This window comes from Pleurodeles waltl, chromosome 6 (genome assembly GCF_031143425.1).
Source record: "Pleurodeles waltl isolate 20211129_DDA chromosome 6, aPleWal1.hap1.20221129, whole genome shotgun sequence".
Taxonomy (NCBI): domain Eukaryota; kingdom Metazoa; phylum Chordata; class Amphibia; order Caudata; family Salamandridae; genus Pleurodeles; species Pleurodeles waltl.
Window position 1 is genome coordinate 466,596,051 of NC_090445.1, and position 21,225 is coordinate 466,617,275.

The following is a 21,225-nucleotide window of genomic DNA, read 5'->3' on the forward strand; positions in this document are numbered from 1 at the left end:
CCTACAGTGATGAGTAAGATCAGTACAAGGAGAGACTGATAAACCCATGAATTAGAAGAGCATAAGGACAGGAAAAAGTGAAGTGGGAGCTGTGGTGCTGCCCTGTCAGAGGTTCTGGCATACCATTATTTTAGATTAATTAAATGAGGTGCTTGTGCACTATTGCTTTGTGGTGATGGGAAGTTTCAAGAGACAGGCTTTGCATCGAGGTTCTGGTATACCATTATTTTAGATTAATTAAATGTGCTTGTGCACTATTGCTGGTTGGTGATGGGAAGTTTCAAGAGACAGGCTTTACATCCAAAATTCAGATCTTAAAGTGGGCTCTTCAGCTAACAGATTATAGTTAGATAAGTATTTGCCTCTTGTTATGATGAAGAAGACGAAGAAGGAGGTGGCTTTGGGCAGAGTAGCGGGCTGCTTTTTTGTGCTCACCATGAAATGGTCCTTCGTTGTTCCACTCGTTTTGATCTCTAACAAAGAACAAAGGGAGTTTTGAATTATTTACAACCTTTCATATTCATACTATTTTGCGAACTACTTCATTCAAAAGACACATGTTTAGGGACAAACTTATTTTGAGGTAGTTGAGAAGTAAATCACGAATAGGTGTGTTGATGAAAATCTGGCAGAGCCTGACACACAGGTGAATTCTATGATAGTTGTTTATTCATAGGCTGTGGGGTGTCTTGTACAGTCTTGTAAGGATTCAGCACAATCTTGAAATTGTGATGCAAGTTAGAAGAGGGCTTGGAAGGAGTAGTTCACTATTTGTATGACTTTTTGTTTGTTTGCTGTGATGCAGCAAGGGTGTCATTGTTCCTAGAACACGCAAGCAAGGAAAACTGGTCTTGACTGCAAGTTAGAGTTATAATACATAAATAACAAGGGTTCAGTGTGTCGCTTATACACTGTGTTCCTGATGCCTTTACACCTCCTGCACTTTTGGTAGCTATGTCTCTATGTACATGGCCAAAGACAAGGATAGAGTCAACACGTGATTTGAGAGGTAGCTGGTTTTGGATGGGTTTTGGCATTGAAGGGATTTCTGTTAAACATTCAACCAAGCTTCTCAAGTACAAAGTCCAGACATTCAGGTCAGCAGTGAGATTCTTAGTGCTAATTGAAAACATTTGTCTTAAATAGACAACGTTGAATTGCTAACATGGAGATTCCAGAGGCATCCTAAGGGTTTTGGGGGCCCTTGGCCAAATCAAACGTATTTTAGGGGGCACTGTTCAGAACAGCTTTGAATTTATGATTCAATTTCAGCTCTTTAATGTCCTCTTTGGTCAGGTCACTGACAGCGCACAGGCTCCTCCAAATTCTAAATGTGTTTCATCTAATATTCAGGGATAGTGACATGTTCTTTGAACATTCTAACACAGCAACAGCTCGCTAATATGACTGCAAATAATCTCTGTGACATCTTCCAACTTCTCATATGTGAGCCCCCCTGTTTTGAACTAAAAGTAAAAATGTTATGCTTTTTGCATGAAACAAACACATTTCTCTGTAAACTTTCTGTAATAGACTCTCACACGTCACCCAATTTAAAAATAAATTCAAGGAAAACGGTATTTTTAGCAGATCTGCTTAAATATAACTCAGGTACTTTGGGACAAGACTCTGCAGAGCAAAGCTGGATTTATCAGGGGCCTGATGGAAGACTGGGGGCCCTGTTCCAGAGTCCACTTTCCTTATGCCTTAAAAACGTCTCTGGGAGATTCCAATCAGGAAGTCTTTATGAAGAAGCTGGCACAAGCAATTTAGGGCCCGAAATACAAATCACACTTCACACAACTGTCTACGGATATGGCAGATGATGGGAGGGTGTAAAATGAGTTTCTTCCTAACTATAGTGGTGTGTAGCTGTAAAAAGGTGAGAAGGTGTCTTCCCAGGCACTGGAGGTGCATATAAAAGTTGCCGGCTTTTGGTACCGGTAGAGGCAGGAAATGGTGGACAATGAGATGGGTGAGTGATGGAGGGAGTTGGAACTCTTAACAGCAACTTCCCGGAACGCTCTGAATCTGGAGTCAGGGTTGATATGAGAGAATGGTTGGTGAATGAGAAAGCTGTGTTTTAATCTGGCAGTGGATCAGTAGAACTGTGGAACATGCCCATGTGCAACAGCCCCACTTAAAGTATAGCTGAATTTGTAATGATTGAACAAGAACATTACATATTCTGCCTTTTTGTAGGACAATAAGAACACAATAGTTAAAACTCTGCCCAGGATGAAAATGTAGATATACAGAGATATGGTTACAGAAGCAGAAGAACCCGGTCCAACTACACTTTGGAATTTTTCTCACCTAGACTAAATTAATTGGTACTGAATCTTACCTTGGAAAGGTAAGAGGTGAATGAGTGTGGAATAATATAGGGATTGGTTCAAGACGTTTAGGAGTGCTGTCTGATTTTGGCCTGCTGATGAAGCAGCAGTTCGGTTCCTCTTATGGGCCAATGAGAAAAATAATGCAGATCATGAACATCAATAGCACTGATATTGTTGGGCTTTGCATGGAAGGTGTGACACCAACTGGCTTCATGAATAGATGAATGATGAACGTCTAAGGAATGTGCAAAAAGGTAGTTTCGATAGGACAGGATAACTATGATAGGAGCAAAGGTAACTTTTGGCAAGTCGTTAATGCTGCAGATGTTACACAAGCTCCCTTTGAGGAACTCCTTCACCAATGTGCATATTTCCAATGAGAAGGCTCAGAGATGCATTATTAGGAAGTCCCATTGGACAACTGAATAGAATAAAATGGGCTTTTAACCTTCCTTTCCACGCAAATCCATTAAGGCGGGGTTCCGGGGTGGCTTATTGCCATCGAGTGATGAAAGGGACAATGTCACGCATGCTTCTGGATTAATAAAGTTGAGAGCATGCAGTAGTCCAAGGGCTTGATCGAAGACAAAGGGCTTCCTTTGATAATGCCCAAGCTGGCCAATAGGTGACAAGTTTTTCTAGTTCTCTTATCTGCTTTTTCAACTTGCTGTAAGTACTTGGAACTCGATTACTAAAATGCAGCAACTCTGCAGTTGGAGCAGGCTTCTAGCTTTTTTTTTATACATTTCACAGACATTGCTTTTTGTTCGCCTGGACAGCGTCCCGGTTGCAGTTTTTCAGATATACTACTGGGAATATTATATTATATTTTTACACATGGTTATTTTATCCATGCGAATTGAACACACAGTACAATTCCACGTTGATGAAAGTCAGCCCACTATGCAACAGCACATTATTTTTAGGATCGAGCACAAAGCGCTGTCTCCCTGCTGTGATCTCTCTATGGGCTTTTAACCACACCCATCAGTTTGGTTGGTTCGTGGGTTTGCCTTTTACAATTCGCTTTGTTTCATTAGTGAAAGGCATGCATATGTCATGCCTTTTCTGGTGTTTAGCCCTCCTCGAGCGCACCGGCCAACCACTGAAAACATACGAGGCTCCAAGTTTTCAGAATGGTTTCTGGACTACTTTTTCTCTTTATTTCACAGGTAGCGCAATCTCGCTGGGCAGTAGTCGAGTGCTTTGCATGACATCGACAATGTTACACGCCTAATTGCACTTTTGCCGGTTACATGGCTAATTGCACTTTTGCCGATACGTTTCACTGCAAGCGAACTTCTGTTTCCTTTTGTGTTTCTCCGTCACGCTTCATGGTGGCTGTGGGCTCGCTTATGTGAAACTGTTTTACTTTTCAGTTTATGTGGCAAGAAAAGTCCGGTTAGGAGTTTAAAATGCGCATAGCTCTAACTCGAGGAAACGCGAGACCCGTTGCATTGCAAATGTTTGTTAGTAATTCTTACTGTTTTTTATTTCGGTGAGCGAAAATATTTTTCATGTTGGAGAAACTCCTTGTCCTGTGCTCCTGGGAGGTATAGAAGGGTATTTACTCCATATATTTTCTGGAAGAAGTCTATGACCATTTCCATGATAGGAAAGGAATAAAGAGATTTTTGACACAGGGCATTCACAAACGTACAAGGCAAACCGCTCTATGATCAACCCATTTGTGTGCACAGTTTACAGCTGCATAATGGTTCGTAGTTGTGAGCTGCAAGTACTCAGTGGTAAATACATGTAGGCCTGCTAGGTATCCCTCTGTGGAGACCTGACAGATGAGAATACAGCCTTTTTTGGTCATAAGTATATGTTTACAGCCAAAATGGCATTGTGAATCTGGCCCAAGGTGTTCATAGCTGGCTTAGGTAATAGTAACAGTAATGTAATTTTATATAAATATTTTATCAAGTTTTCAGCACACAAACCAGTGACAGCCCTAATTTCCATCAGTTAGAACAGGTTATACACTCCCCATTGTACCTGATCATGTTCTTTCGATCCCCTTCTCACCTTGTGTCTTCTCCTTCCTACTCACCCCATCCACTTATCCTCCTGCCCATGCACTTTTCTTACATTGCTTACAGAGTGACAGTAATACCCCTGTATCGCTGCCAGGGAGTCTAACCCTTCTCCTATTTTTGGGGCATTTACTCCCTGCAAAGACTTACTTCTCTGATAGCATGCACTAGTCCATGTCTTCCGCCCTGGCGGTAAACCACAGTGCTTCGGGTGTCCCCCCAACTCCTTGCGATATTCCTTTTGGCCACTGCGAGCCCCAAAATGTGTAGCAGCTCTGTAAATTTTGTCAGGCTTTTATCACCACATACGTTGAGTATCCACATTTTTGCTGAACTGCTTAATTAAGCACCAGTCTCTGTCTATAGGCTGTCACCCACCTCCCTCTCAGTACTCCCACTGCTTTGGGCAAGGCCAGATAGTGTGTATGAAATCTCCTATAGTACTGCATCCTCGGATGCATTAATTGGAGCTAAATTTCCCCATCTTACATAGGGCCTCTCTAGTATATGAGTGTTCCAATATCCAAAGCTATACTAGGCGGACCTCAGATCATATCATGGTCTCTCGTGGAATCTTTTCATTCCCTGTCCTCCAGAGGGCCCAACACCCTTTCCCAGTCCATCCTGAGTTTACCCATCACATCTGGCAAATTGTACATAATTTCCTTTGAAATCAGGGAGATTCCTTTTTTCCAGCAGTTCCTCCAGCACCCTATCTTCTAGTGGTGAGGAGTGCCTCTATTGGTGTGTCTCCCTGGATCAAGGCTGCTAAGGCATATCTTATTTGTAGGTAACAAAAGCGTTCTGAGTCTGCAAGTTGGTATCCATGTCTGAGCCTCTTGAAGGGCATCAATCCGTCCTTATCCCAGATATCTCCCAAGGTGCAGATTCCTTTTGTATCCTAGCTTGTAAAGCCTTCCAGTTGCCACACATCTCTTTAAAGCGTCACTATCCCACAACAAGGTCCACCTTGTCAGCTTCCCTCCCCAACCCAAATAGTGCATAGCCTGCTTTCAAACTCTGGCCACTGTAAGAGTGGGCTGCAGCAGCTGTATCTTAGGTTGATTTTTATAGAGGACTGTGATGTATCCCCTCCATCCCACTGCATGTCTATCAACTTGCAGAGCTGGCTCTTCCAGTGGGGCAAAGGCTCTTTCATTCTCTGTGACCAACTGCACCATCCAGTAATATTTCTTAATGTTCAGTAGCGCAATCCCCCACTATATACCCCTCTCATCAGTTTTGCTATTGATGACGCAGAAATGAAGGTTTTACATTTATTAGCGCTTAAACGTAGTACTGCAATAATCGAGTGTGACTTTAACCGAACTAATAAAGATTGTACGGGGACAAATGTGCCCTCAGAGTAGTTTGCCAACATTTATAAGCGTGCTTTATATAACGTGATGTATTAGAATTGTACGAATCTGACATAATCGTAAACGTGTGCCATGATTTGCTTGTTAGAAATGTTTTAGCTTAGCATAACTTTAGTGGAGGCTTTGGCCTAGTTGCCTGTCTCACGGTTTAGATGCTCGTATTTTTCCAATGTGCTAATAAAAGTGTATTCTTGCTTGAAGCTGTACTTTTCCAGTGGGATCGTTCACATGCTTATCTTTAAGGTTTCGTGCCAGCCTGGCATCTTCTTCTTTGCTCCAAGGTCAATCTGCAGGTGCAGACAATGGACGCTCTGAAAGTGAGTTAATTGGTAAAATATGTTGCAACTTACGTTCCCGACTCCAAGGATAATGTATGCCTAGGTAGAAGCTTGTGAACTGTAGTTTTTGATTGGACAATTTGAAGCCAACCTATGAACCCTCCAATGGAAGACCCTACTGGATTTGAACTGCTGTCTATTTAAACCAGGTGCACAAGAAGAAAGGAGCCATTACGAACTTCACCAGCCATTACCAGCCATTGACCGCCATTTGCAGGACTTTGCAGCTATTATGGCCCACCTTGCTGCGATGCCATTTTGAAAGAGACTTTGATGCTTTCTCTAATCGAGAGAAAGAGACTTTAAGTAATTCTCGCCCTAGAGACTTTAACTTTGATTCGTCCCTTTGCATGAAGTAATAGTTTTGTCCTTTTGCCGCTGTGAGGCAATTGCCCCGTCCACCCTGCCCCTTTGTCCCGTCCCATGCTGATCGAAACCGGTACCTGTGAGACGAAGACTTCCTTGAATGCTGATTGGATTTGGTAAATATGAAAGGAAATTGTACAATTGCATTGTGTTCTTTTTAGGTAACCAACTGCTGATTTTTGATAAGAGCCTTAGTTAGGAGTTTTCCAAATTAATGTTGCTAAATTGTTTTTGCATGAAGTCCCACATGCCGATGCTAATTTGAGGATAGATGAGGATTCATCTGTCGCACGATGCAATTTGAGACCTTGGTATGCTGACCAATGTATGCTATTAGCTCATTACAGATTATAGTTTTAGTGGTTTGCATTGCTATTATCGAAGGCATTATTATTCAAATGCTGCATAGATTGCATCTGTTTCGTCGTTATGGACAGCTATTAATGTTCATCTACATATATCATTTGGTGTTGAGACATGTTTTTATTGTGCTAGCTTTGTTAATATAGGGAAATAAATTCACTAACTTTGAATAAACTGGTGTGGTTATTCATGACCGAAAGGTCATGGTTTCGTCGAAATGTATTCTGGATTAATTGTGAAGTGTTATGTTGATCAAGGCATTGCTTATGTTCGTTATTGATTATTGATTTGATTAAATTGATTACTCTCGGGTGAGGAGAGCCCCACTTGGTCAAAAGATTCATCGACCCAAGAGCGTTCAGATACAGGTAATTTATTAGGTCCGTAACGCTCTCTCAGTAGATGGTAGCAGAGGATGGTTTCGCCCTTTGGGACCCCTCACTCTTAAAGTATATGGTGTTGAATTAACGGGTTCGCCCTTTGGGACCCCACTCGAGAAGTTGAATTAGATTTTTCTTGGGTAAAACAGATTGAGAGAATGATGATGGGCTAAGTCCCCCGCGACTTTTCCCGGGATCTCGGAGCTTGCGAATGGAGAGAATGGAGGTGTGGAATCGGCGTTGGCGGTACTAGTGACGGTATGAGTGAAGTTAGAATTTTGCGCTTGCACAGCTTATTGCCGCAGATTCTGTGAAAAGGTTGCGAGGATTTTAGAGAATAGCGGAGCGTTCAGATACAGGTAATTTATTAGGTCCGTAACGCTCTATCACTAGCGATATAAGAGGGGCCTTCCTGTTCCATAATAGGAGCTCCACTATCCCCATCAAGCTGTTGGAAGAACACCTTGGGTATTGGTACATCATATTCTGCAGTGTGTAGAGTGATTTCAGCAGTTTGGTCATTTTATACATTGCTGCTCTGCCCATTAGGGTGAGGGGAAGCATCCTCCAATGTTTCACATAATTTCTGAACTTCTTTAGGAGTTTATATAGATTTCTCTGAGAACTAGTTCCTCATTCCTCGTGACATAAATTATCAAGTAGCGAAAGCCCTCTGTGGGAGGCCCTTAGGAATAGTAATAGTCTTTCCCCCTGCCAACAGGTATAGATGGGACTTTCACCAATTTATGGTATAGCTTGAGTACCACCATATTATATGCCTCCTATATGGTAGTAACTGAGGCTACCATCCCTATTTTGAAATACTCCTCCGTGGTTTCCATCAGGGTCTCTCTGATATGACTATTCTGCAAGTACCATGGGTTCAAGGACCAACCACAATTCCTCCCTCCATTCTGGCCCATTAGCTTTATCCATACCTGTGAGTGGAACGAGAAGAGTCTAGAGGGTATTCTAACTTCTAGAAAGTACGCCTATAAGTGTTTTTGCATTGGCAGATAATCTACTCTAGAAAGGTTCTTGTGCACCCCTGAGAGGTCTGTGTACTGCTTCTCTCTTGGGTGGTAACTTCTTCATATGTCCAGTAGCCCCACTGTGGTTAGGAATTGTGCCAGTATGCTCACCTTATCCCCCTCTCTGCCTGTTCTATGGCAGTCTGGCATTTCGTCTACCAAGTTAATGTCTCCCCCCAGCACCAATATCCTGTGTGGTATATTAAGAAGCAGGGAACTCACTGCTTTTAGGACAAGGGAGTCCAATTTAGGGTGGCAGGGCATATAGTAAGCAGATATTCACCACCTGACCATTACATGCACCTGTGCACACCGCAAACCGACCCTGGTTGTCACTCCAGGTCTGTTCCAGTGCAAAGGGATAGCTTTTTGAACTAGTATTCCAACTCCTCTCAAGTCAATTGTGAAACCAGCATGGACTAGAGCCACATATCCATGCTTCTCCAAGACCTTAAATGTGCTGTCTTTCAGGTGGGTTTCCTGCAGGAGAACAATGTCTGCTCTTTGCTTTTTAAGTACTGCGTAACTATCCCCACTTAGTTTTGCTTCCCAAGCCAGACACATTCCAGGTAAGTATCTTTTTTTTTATTAGCAGCACCCATATCGCCGTAACGTGCAGTCCTTCCAGTATATTCCCTAGTCCCTGGAAGACCTAGTCTTTACTGCTTATAGTTGAAGAATCTACCCTGCTTCCATCACTCTCTTGGGCACCGAGGATGTCAAAAATTGGTAACCAGTGAAACTTTCTCACCAAATTCCCCCTGACTTCTGCTCTGCATCCTGTTACTGTGGCTCCTGCCATAGTAACTTGCAGAGTGCCTGTCATCTGCACTCCCCATAACTGAAGGCTCTACTAAGTGTCGCCTCCCTTGCCTTATGCATCCTCCTGTTTTCATTTCACCATCTCACACATCGGACAGAATCTTAATTCAGACTACTATTTCCCTCTCCTCCCAGAGTACATGCCTTTCACCTAAGACCTACTGCTATTCCCCATTCTACCAATGAGCTTTAAGGTCTTCAGCCTTCTTCCTAACCCTCAGCATGGCCAGCATTCTCAGTCTTCAGGTCTGTCTTCTCCATCTGATGCTCGCCACCCATTTCTGCCAAGGAGGACTCGGTTGGGGACGACAAGAGCTCCAATCCAGGGTTCAGGTCTTATCGGTGGGCCTTCCGCTGCATCTGTCTCATTCTCCTGCTGCTCCCACCTCCAGATCATCTTGTTGTCTCTGCATCTCGCTCCCGCCGGTCGCCATTTCTCCAGCCAGTACCATACCTCCTCTGGAGTGTTAAAGTGCCAAGTTTTCCCCTCTGGCACTAATCTTAATTTGGCTGGGAAACAGCATCATATATTTCAGTTCTCTTTCCCTGAGGTACCTTTTCACCTCTCCAAAGCTTAATTACTTTCTTTGCACCCTTAATGTAAAGTCTGGAAATATTGCGTTTTCATGGTGGAGACAGTCTTGCAGCCTGGCTGCCTGTAGAAATGTATCCTGATCCATGCGATTGAATATACGTGCTATTATCAGGCGCAGTGGCACTCCTGTTCATGGTGGAGGTATGTGCACCCTGTATGCATGTTCCAATGGAGAAAAACTTTGAAAGGCATTTTGTCTGCACGGCTGTGGCCAGGCTGGGGGTCGGGGACCGCTGCCCTGGGGATTATGACTGCCAGGCAGAAGCCTGGCGGTATGGTTGGAGGGGCCGGCAGTATAGCCGTGGCTATTGCGCCACGGTCATAATAGCTGGCGGAACACTTTGAAAGAAAAACTTTGAAAGGCATTTTGGCTGCACGGTATTAAGGATAGAGGCCCTCATTACAACCTCAGCAGTGTTTTAAAAAGACCGCCGAGGCTGCCGGAGCCAGAATACCACCAGTGCCGGCGGTATTCCTGGCTCCCTATTATGACTTTTCCGCTGGCCCATCGGAAAAGTCACATCAACATTGCTGCCGGCTCATAATATGGCTGGCAGCAATGCTGATGTGCAGCGGGTGCAGTAGCACCCGTCGCGCTTTTGAGCGACAGGGCTATGCCTGGGGGCCCCTGCACTGCCCATGCCAACTGCATGGGCAGTGCAGTGGCCCCCATGGGCACCCTAAGTCCCCCTTACCACCAGCCTTTCCATGGCGGTGTTTACTGCCGTGGCCAGGCTGGCAGTCGGGGACTCATAATCCAGAAGCCTGGCGGTATGTTGGAGGGGCCGGCGGTATGGCCGTGGCTATTGCGCCACAGTCATAATAGCTGGTGGAACACCACCAGACTGCTGGTGGTGTTACCGCCAGCTTACTGCCGGCAGCTTGGGTTGTAATGAGGCCCAAAGTCTTCCAGAAACAACTCTACACTTGAGCCTTCTCAGGGAGCTCCACCACTTTTATATTGTTTCTGTGTGAGTGGCCCTCATAGTCCTGTAGGCAAGCTTGCAGCTTAAAATTGTTTTTCTCGAGTAGGCCAATCTTTTCTTTCAATGTCTGGACATGTTTGTTCAACACAGACAGGTCTTTCTCCATAGTAATAATAATATTACATCAAATATTAAGACGCTTGAAATTTGAATAAGCAAAATAAATTAGTTTTATCCCTCCACCAAATAATTCAATTAGCTTGTATTAATAGAAAATATTGTGTTTGCAGATTGTTTTAACCCAATTTGCTAACTGGTTTTTTTTCTGAACTTTGCATGTGAGGTTTACTCTTATGTTCAAGAAGATGTCAGGTGTAACACCATAGCTCTGATTACTAATAGTGCAGTGAAAATAGGAGAAACATTCGGCTTTTTAAATAACAATACCTCTGAGTAAGTACTGTGTCATTATGAGTATTCACCGTAGCCCTCAAAATCCATATTAAAGGGGTTAGAAATTGTTTGTATGGTGTAAATATCACACTAGATAAGAGACACATGATTATTATTTTCTGGGTGCAAGAGTTACCACATTTGATAAATTATGCACATGCCTAAAATAACAGAAACTCTCAATTTTTTGAGCCAAAGAGGCCTTGGAGCATTTGAGATAATAATATTACTTTGAAGAAGCAAAATCAGGCAATTTACCTTTCCAGTCTTAACAAAGGAAGTCAACTACTTAATCGACAGGTCATGAGACTGAATGGAGGAAGGAGACAATCATTTGCTTCTTCACTAAGGAAGAAAAGTATAAATGTACAATCTACATCCATCTTACCACTAGGTTCATCCTGTGTTTACAAAAAAGATATACATCAGCAGAATGGACCCCAGCAGGCAACACAAGTACAAATGTTCAAACCCTGAATTTAAAGTACCTGCAGATGGTGTGGTAAAGTGCCTTGATGGTAGTTTGGGCCACCTGATGCTTAAAATGCCTCCCAGAATCCATACTTGTCTTTGGAAAGAGATCACTGGTCAAGTGCAGTATCATCAATTCCTCTTGAGGTGAAGGAAGTGAATATATGTTCACAAGATCTTAAGAGACAGGTAGGTGAAATTGTGGTACAGAAGAAAAAGAACGCCATGGCAACTGGTGTGGGACCTTCATTACAGTATCCTTTAGGACCATGGCAGAAGGTTATTTCCACACTGTGGCCCTCATTACGAGCCTGGCGGTCTGTGACCGCCAGGCTCGCGGTTGGCGGGAGCACCGCCGACAGCCTGGCGGTGCCCCTTAGGGCATTCTGACCGCGGCGCTTTGGCCGCGGTCAGTGCAGGAAAACCGGCGGTCTCCCGCCGGTTTTCCGCTGCCCGTCAGAATCCTCCAAGGCGGCGCAGCATGCTGCGCCGCCTTGGGGATTCTGACACCCCCTACCGCCATCCTGTTCCTGGCGGTTCGCCCGCCAGGAACAGGATGGCGGTAGGGGGTGTCGCGGGGCCCCTGGGGGCCCCTGCAGTGCCCATGCCAATGGCATGGGCACTGCAGGGGCCCCCGTAAGAGGGCCCCGCTTGTATTTCACTGTCTGCATAGCAGACAGTGAAATACGCGACGGGTGCAGTAGCACCCGTCGCACCTTCCCACTCCGCCGGCTCGATTCCGAGCCGGCGTCCTCGTGGGAAGGTTGTTTCCCGCTGGGCTGGCGGGCGGCCTTAAGGCGGCCGCCCGCCTGCCCAGCGGGAAACTCAGAATGCCGGCCGCGGTCTTCAGACCGCGGTGCGGTATTCCTGCGGCGCAACTTTGGCGGGCGGCCTCCGCCGCCCGTCAAAGTTGTAATGAGGGCCTGTATGTGTCAGGTAAAGAAGTCATCAGTAGTGGATTAAAGGGTGGAGGCTTTGAAAAAACAGCAAGTCTGTATTACAAGAAATATCCATTGCAGTCAGTAGGCATCTAAGTCCCTTTCTCAGTTTTGGAATTTGTTGTTTTCTGACAATGCTGTAACCATTCCACTCATGAATTTGAGCTACAGCATGTTACATGGTGCTTAACCACGTTGTTTAATTGATATAATTCACATGTTATTTCTTAATTGGTACATGCATATCAAGTTACTATAATACATTCAACTGTAGGTTGGTATGGCGGTGTATGCAAACCTTGGCTAAAGTTCTTCATTTTTTCAACTGTAAATTGTTAGTTATCAGAGTCAAAATAATCAAGATCAGTATTATCTATTATAATTCCATATTTATTGTTTTGACTGCAATCTGAAAATGACAATTGTTTTCCTTAGTTAAGCAAAAATAATTATTCGAGACCCTTTTAAAATGATAATCATAATAAACAATTCTGTCCAACTTCATTCTTAAAAAGTACTTGAAAGTTCTATCCCTACACAGGAACTTATTGAATGTGCTGTGCATATTAATGATTTTATAAGTACAACATGCTCATTTTGTGTTATAGGGTAATGCCCCCTAATTGGCAGCTGAAGAATGTATATCAACATCAACAGCAGGGCCCTTATCAGCTAAAACTACATCAGGAAAGTGTGGTCATACCACACCAGCCAACAAAACAACTACTAGTTTTCTGGCAACATTTTAATATCTATCCAGAAAGAGGACATCTAGTGGTTTGGAAAAAAGTGCATCTACAGACATGTCAGAGGAACATCTTTGGATTTAAAAAACGGTACCCCCAGCAGTAAAAGAGAAGACACACTTGACTGGTGAGTTTATCTCTTTAAACCCAACATCATTAGACACCTCCACTTCGAAGTCAGTCACATTATCCACACAAGACTGTACTACTAACACAACCACATCCAACACTATCACTGAAATGACTGTTTGTGGCACCAGCAGTAGCACAGTTGTCACTAGCACCATATTGCCATTCAAAATCAATAAAAAGAAGGATAGACTCAACCAGTCTGAAGATATATTTCCCTTTCACTTTCAAGCGGTGGAGGTAGCGACAGAGGAGTCAGTCCTGGGAGTAGATACACATGTGGACTTCTAACGAGTGAAGAAGAGGCAGCAGTTACAGTTAAAAAGGGTACAGATACATTACAGAAGAATTGAGTCTGCAAATACAACATTTAGACAAGGATACACACAGATACTGGACTCATTTACTAGTCAGAAGGAGCCACATTCAATTGCTCGTGAGGTTCAAGACACTCCAAGGGAACAGCTATAGCATATGACACAATCAGATGTTACTCTGAGACATTTTCCAAGGTCTAATACCCAGGCCATGAATTACATATCACGGCAATCTTTATTCTCAGCTGTCAGATGGTTTGAAGGGTATACATCCACTGGGTGAGCCCAAATACCTTAGGTCAACTGCTCGGGGGACAAATTACACAATTTGCTGCTAGGGAAAGCACCACTTCATCTTCACTACCCTCCATATTCACCTTGTCAGCCTCTTAATCGTCACCACTCAGAGGATGAAGATGATCAGCTCAATACCTCTTGCCCTACCTGGGAAGCCTGATCATAAAAAAAATAAGATGGGCCATTTTAAATTATTGGAATTTTTATTTTAGAACTTGATATTACTTGTCAGTAATTTTGGAAAAAAATGTCAGAAAAGTGAATTTGTTTTCATTATGCGATGTTTAAACAATATTTTTGTTTGAACATTATTGTTATAAAATTGTTAACTTGTCATCACCGGTGTGACATCGGACACATTGTTAATATGTGCTTTTTAAAAACTAGTAAAAGTTATGTTAAAAATGTAAATAAAAGTTTTGAAAACATAGCATCAAATCATTTTGAAAAAACTAACAAAAAATAAAAATTATTTATGTAATAAATAAGAGATGCATTTTGCATTAATGAATTAGCTTCACTACGCAAAATGCATATTCTAAATTGTTGTATAATTCATCGTGCAAGCATTTGTTTGGCCGCTCCCCAAGGGGCCAAATTATTTTTAGGCCATTTCTGCCCCACACCAGGGATTTTCTTTTCTTTATTTTTATTTTTTATATGTGGGGAGCGACCCCTTAGGCAAGGGTCGCTCCCTGGGGGGGGCAAAATTAATTTTAGGCCATTTCTGCCCCCTTGGGGGCAGATCGGCCATTTTTTATTAAGGCAATCTGCCCTCAAGGGGGACAGAAACCACTAGACACCAGGGATTTTTTTTTTATATTATTCAATGAGGGGAGCAGCCTCTTGGGCAAGGGCCGCTTCCGGGGGGGGGATATTTTTAGGCCTTTCCCCCCCCCGGGGGCAGATCGGCCTATTATAATTAGGCCGATCTGCCCCCGGGGGGGCAGAAACCCCTAGACACCAAAGATATATTTTTGTTTATGTTTACTTTTGTTTTTTATATATGAGGAGCGACCCCTTAGGCAAGGGTCGCTCCCATGGGGGGCAAATTGTATTTAGGCCCTTTCTGCCCCCCTTTGGGGCAGATCGGCCTATTTTTATTAGCAGAAACCACTTGACACCTGGAATTTGTTTGCACCAAATTCACGCAAGGGGAGCAACCCCTAAGGCAAGGGGTGCTCCCCTGGGGGGGGCAAATTTATTTTAGGCCATTTATGCTCCCCTTGGGGGCAGATAGGCCTATTTCCATTAGGCCGATCTGCCTCCAGGGGGGCAGAAACCACTTATGCACCAGGGATTGGTGTGTGTGTATGTGTGTGTTTTTTTTTGGGGGGGGCAGCCCCTTGGGCAAGGGTCGCTCCCCATGGAGGCACATTACTGTTGTCCATATCTGCCCATCAGCCTATTTTTGGAAGGCCCATCTGCCCCCAAGGGGGGCAGAAACCCCACCAGAGACCAGGGAAGATTTTTCTTTCAAAACAAGAGGGTGGGGGTATGGCCATACCCCCACCCCCAAATAAATGGTGCCAAAGTTGTTCTGCCCACCAGTGGGCAGATGGGGTGATTACCCCCGATCCACACCCCAGGGGGGCAGAAAGTCTACTAGATGCCAGGAAATTTAAAAAAAAATAGTTGGGTGGTGGCTACCATCCACTATGGGCCTGGTTATGCCCCCACTCTAACTGAAGGGGGTAACAGTCTTTCATCTCTTCCCCCCCGCACACTAAAACATCAAATCCCACGGCAAGCAAGAGGACGTTTGATTATTTTGGGTTTTGGTTTCACATTTGGGCCATGAGAGCTTGGCTAACTCTCAAAATCATTCCACTTGGAATGGTGAGGGCTGCACTTTTTGGACTTTGGTATGTTGCCATGTAGAAAAATCCACAAGACCTAGACACATATGAAAACTAAACATCTGAGTGAATCCAGGGTGGTGTGCTTCACATGCACCCCACACCATTTTCTTACTCACAATGCCCTGCAAACCTCAAACTTTGCTGGAAATCATACATTTTTTCCACATTTTTGTGATGGAACCTTCTGGAATCTGCAGGAATCCACAAAATTCCTACCACCCAACATTGTCTCCTCTATACCAATAAAAATTCTGCTGCACTTGTCTGCCTAAAGATGTTTTTTTCAAACTGTCCTTTTGGACCCGCTTGGTTACCCCTCAATTTCAACATGTTTTCGGCTCTTCCCTGTCACAGGCACTTGGCCCACCTACACAAATGAAGTATCATTTTTACCGGGAGACTGAGGGGAACGTTGGGTGGTATGAAATTTGTCCCGGTGCGGTGATCCCACACAGAAATGTGGGGAAAATGTGATTCGTTTAGCTAAATTTGAGGTTTGCTGAAGATTCTGGGTAAGAAAACATCAGGGGATCCACCCAAGTCACACCTACCTGGACTCCCTCGGGTGTCTAGTTTTCAGAAATGTCTGGGTTTGGTAGGTTTCCCTAGATGGCTACTGAGCCAAGGACCAAAAACGCAGGTGCCCCCACCAGCAAAAACAGGTAATTTTGTATTTGATCATTTTGATGTGTCCAGATAGTGTTTTGGGGCATTTCCTGTTGCGAGCATTAGGCCTACCCACAGAAGTGAGGTACCATTTTTATCGGGAGATGTGGGGGAATGCTGGGTGGAACGAAATTTGTGGCTCCTCTCGGATTCCAGAACTTTCTGTCAACGAAATGTGAGGAAAAAGTGTTTTTTGGGGCAAATTTTGAGGTTTGCAATGGATTCTGGGTAACAGAACCTGGCGAGAGCCCCACAAGTCACCCTATCTTGGATTCCCCTAGGTGTCTAGTTTTCAAAAATTCACAGGTTTGGTAGGTTTCCCTAGGTGCCGGCTGAGCTAGAGGCCAAAATCCGCAGCTACGCACTTTGCAAAAAACAACTCTGTTTTCTTTGGGAAAATGTGATGTGTCCAGGTTGTGTTTTGGGGCATTTCCTGTCTCGGGCACTAGGCCTACCCACACAAGTGAGGTACCATTTTTATTGGGACACTTGGGGGAAGGCCGGGTGTAAGGAAATGTGTGGCTCCTCTCAGATTCCAGAACTTTCTGTCACCGAAATGTGAGGAAAAAGTATCTTTTTGGCCAAATGTTGAGGTTTGCAAAGGATTCTGGATAACAGAACCTGGTGAGAGCCCCACAAGTCCCCCCATCTTGGATTCCCCTAGGTGTCTAGTTTTAAAAAATGCACAGGTTTGGTAGGTTTCCCTAGGTGCTGGCTGAGCTAGAGGCCAAAATCTACAGCTAAGCACTTTGCAGAAAACACGTCAGATTTCAATGTAAAAATGTGATGTGTCCATGTTGCATTTCCTGTCGCAAGCATTAGGCCTACCCACGCAAATGAGGTACCATTTTTATCAGGAGACTTCGGGGAACACAGAATAGCAAAACAAATGTTATTGCCCCCTGCCTTTCTCTACGTTTTTTCCTTCCAAATGTAAGATAGTGTATAAAAAAGACGTATATTTGAGAAATGCCCTGTAATTCACATGCTAGTATGGGCACCCCGGAATTCAGAGATGTGCAAATAACCACTGCTTCTCAACACCTTATCTTTTGCCCATTTTGGAAATACAAAGGTTTTCATGATACCTATTTTTCACTCTTTATATTTCAGCAAATGAATTGCTGTTTACCCGGGATAGAATGAAAACCCATTGCAAGGTGCAGCTCATTTATTGGCTCTGGGTACCTAGGGTTCTTGATGAACCTACAAGCCCTGTACATCCCCACAACCAGAAGATTCCAGCAGATGTAACGGTATATTGCTTTCAGAAATCTAATACCACAGGAAAAAGTTACAGAGTAAAACGTGGAGAAAAATGGCTGTTTTTTTCAATTCAGTTTTGAATATTTTTTTAGTTCAGCTGTTATTTTCTGTAGGAAACCCTTGTAGGATTTACACACATGACCCCTTGCTGAATTCTGAATTTTGCCTATGTTTCAGAAATGTTTAACTGTCTGGGATCCAGCATTGGTTTCACATCCATTTCTGTCACTAACTGGAAGGAGGCTGAAAGCACATAAAATAGTAAAAACGGGGTATGTCCCAGTAAAATGGCAAAATTGTGTTTAAAAATTGGGTTTTCTGATTCAAGTCTGCCTGTTCCCGAAAGCTGGGAAGCTGGTGATTTTAGCACCGCAAACCCTTTGTTGATGCCATTGTCAGGGAAAACAAAACACAATCCTTCTTCTGCAGCCCTTTTTTCCAATTTTGCCCAATTTTTTGGTATAAAACACAATTTTAGCTGTATTTTGGCTAATTTCTTGGTCTCCTCAGGGGAACTCACAAAGTCTGGGTACCTCTAGAATCCCTATGATGTTGGGAAAAAAGGATGCAAATTTGGCATGGGTAGCTTATGTGGACAAAAGGTTATGAGGGCCTAAGTGTGAACTGCCCCCAAACAGCCAAAAAAAGGCCTGGCACCTGAGGGGGTAAAGGCCTGGCAGCGAAGGTCAATTTGGAGCAGACATCTAAATCGTAGATCACCAGTGCAGCATAAAGAGAGTACATCTTGGAACCATGGGTCTTGGCTTCTGATTGGCGGTTTGTCACTAACCAGTAAAGCGCGGCCTAAACATGAAGCTGCAAAAGCTACTTTCCCCACGTCATGAGCTGAAAAAAGCATGAGAGTAGCTGCTGCTGGTGCAGCAGGTACATTGGCATCAGGGCTCAATGAACTGAGGGGCTTATTGAACCCTGCTAATTGTTGTATTTTAAGAACTCAGCCAACAATCAACATCGTAATTTCCTTGCTTGCACAAAGGCCATAGCATCCTTGCTACGCTACTTCACAAAATGGGTACAAATGGTGCAGACAGTGCAACAGTAATAACTGCCACACTCGGTCCACTCCTTTTTGTGCAAATTCCATATTTATGTCTCTGAATAAACTAACACCAGCCATGATCTTGTATTTTGCTGTGGGAATACTTGGCCGCAGTTTTATCACATGAATGGATTCTTGCAGTACGTCATTAACCTTGTATATGACAGTGGTCAGTCATATATCAAGATGACAGGGCCAGAAACGTTATTTAGTGTCATAACTCTTTCTGAGTGCCACTCATAATTCTTGGCATGATCATAAATCATAACTGGGAGTTAGGTCATAAATCACGGTTGATAGGTCATACATCATCTCCCCCGTACATCAATCATTTTGACATGATCATAAAGCGATTGCTGCCCGACAGGTCATAAACATCAGCGGTTGACATGTCCTCAATCATCTCTGCCATGTATCAATCAAGTCCTTGTCATTTGCTTTTCACAATTCTGCCACCTCTTATTGTTGAGGCCAAAATCCATGCCACTTTTTGGGATCATATAGTTTTTGTTGGTCTTTTGTTGATTCTTCCTCTGATTATGAGGGAGTAGCGTTTTACTGCTGTTAGACTCAACTCGCTACCTTGTCTGTCCATTTTGTGCCCTGCCAACCGGCGGATCTGGGCTACAAGTGCCATGCTCCGCTTACACTGCCATCTGCTGTAAGGCATCCCCAGGTAAGTGACCTTCCTCTAGCACACCGCCCTCCGGTGTGCCTCCTATACCAATAAACATATCCCTTTTACTGCAGCTCGTCTGCCATCTCAGCTCTGCGACAATACTGCTATTCTGGTGTGGGTGGGTGAGTCTTGCATTTCTTGTGCGCTACCCCTGCTCCACAAATGTACTTTTGGCAGGGGCAGCACAGCCCTTTTAATCCCTTCCCACAGGTGCCCCAGCAAAGGGTGCAGTGCTGTTCCCCCATAGGAGGTTTGAAACCCAACTTGCCAGGCCCTCATTGGCCCGGTGTCTTCGTGCCATCCTTGGTGTGCTTTTCTTCCCATGGAAGGGGGAGTGGGATGCCCCTCCCCTTGCTGGTTTGTGGCCAATTACGGGGCCCCGGCAGCTGTTATTGCGCCAGCCCTTGATGCACCCTTTGGGGACGGCATCTGCCATAGTTATTTGAGAGTGTATATTCAGACATGCTGCTAGAAACAGGACTACAAGGCAGCTTCTAGTTGATGGGAGTGGGCACGGCTTATTATTTCATAGCTTTCCAAACTCCCAACTACTCAAACCCATGGTGACCCTGTGAGGTTCTGTGCTTTGTTCATTGAGTGTTATTTCTGACTCGTTCACTCATGCAATGGAAGAAAATAACCCCTTTGCTCAGTGAGAGATGGCGGGAAGGGAGGAAGGAAGGGAGGAAAGAAAAGAAGGAAAAGAGGGAGAAGGGGATGAGGGAGGGATGATAAGGTCGGCGAGTAGGTGGTACTGGCCTCCCTCCCGGGGCCAAAGCAAACAATAAGCTACTCTTTGTTGACCTATACTCTGAAAGCATTAGGGCCTATATACTATTTTACGAAGGCATGCATTGGCAATAAAATAACACAAGTCTGAGGGGCTCATTTACAAGCCCCTTGCACTGCCGTAACATCATTTCTTCTGTTGCTCCGGCACGTAGAACTGTCCCACAACCCGGACCCTATTTACAAACTGGCATAATGCTACCATTACGCCAGTTTGTAAATCCTTGCGCCACATTATACCTGCGCCAGGTATAATGTATGCAAGGGAGGGGTTCCCCCTCAAGGAGGCTCTTAGGAATGGCGCAGTGAATCTACAAGATTTCACTGCATCATTCTAGCACCATTTGTTTATGCCTGCTCAGGGTAGGCATTAAAGTGATGCTGTGCTTTGTTCCATAGGCCTCCCTGCACTTTGCTGGACTAGCGTCAACCTTTTTGATGCTCGTCAACCAAAGCACCACAACTGCTTCAGGAATTCTGACGCAGCTGTGCTAACGAGCACTATGGTGTGCTGTATTGTAAATACAGTGCTACCATGGAGTCATTCAGGGGGTGCGGAGGGGGCAAGCAAATTAGTGTATCGTGAGCGATGCATCAGTTTCTTGTAAATGATGCCCTAAAGTTGATCAAGAAGCGTGAGATCCAATACAAAAAAAATCCCTCTGTTCTCTCAGTTGTAAAAAAGAAATGCACTGTGATTTATGTGTAAAGTCTCTTTCAGCATTAGATGTTTCCTTTCTTACATTTAACAGAGCTGAGTCACTAATAGTCATGTTGCTTTACAGGCTCCCACAGGCAAAGAGCAGGTGGCTTTTTACTACCGTGGGTACCGTTGATTTTAAACATCTGCATAGCTCACTGGTGTGGACAGTGTTGCATGGGCCCATAGGCAGAAGTCATATGGATTACAAAAAGTATAAGAACTGTTATGCTGCATGTAGTAGAGGTGTGGTGGTGAGAGGCAGGGTCAAAGG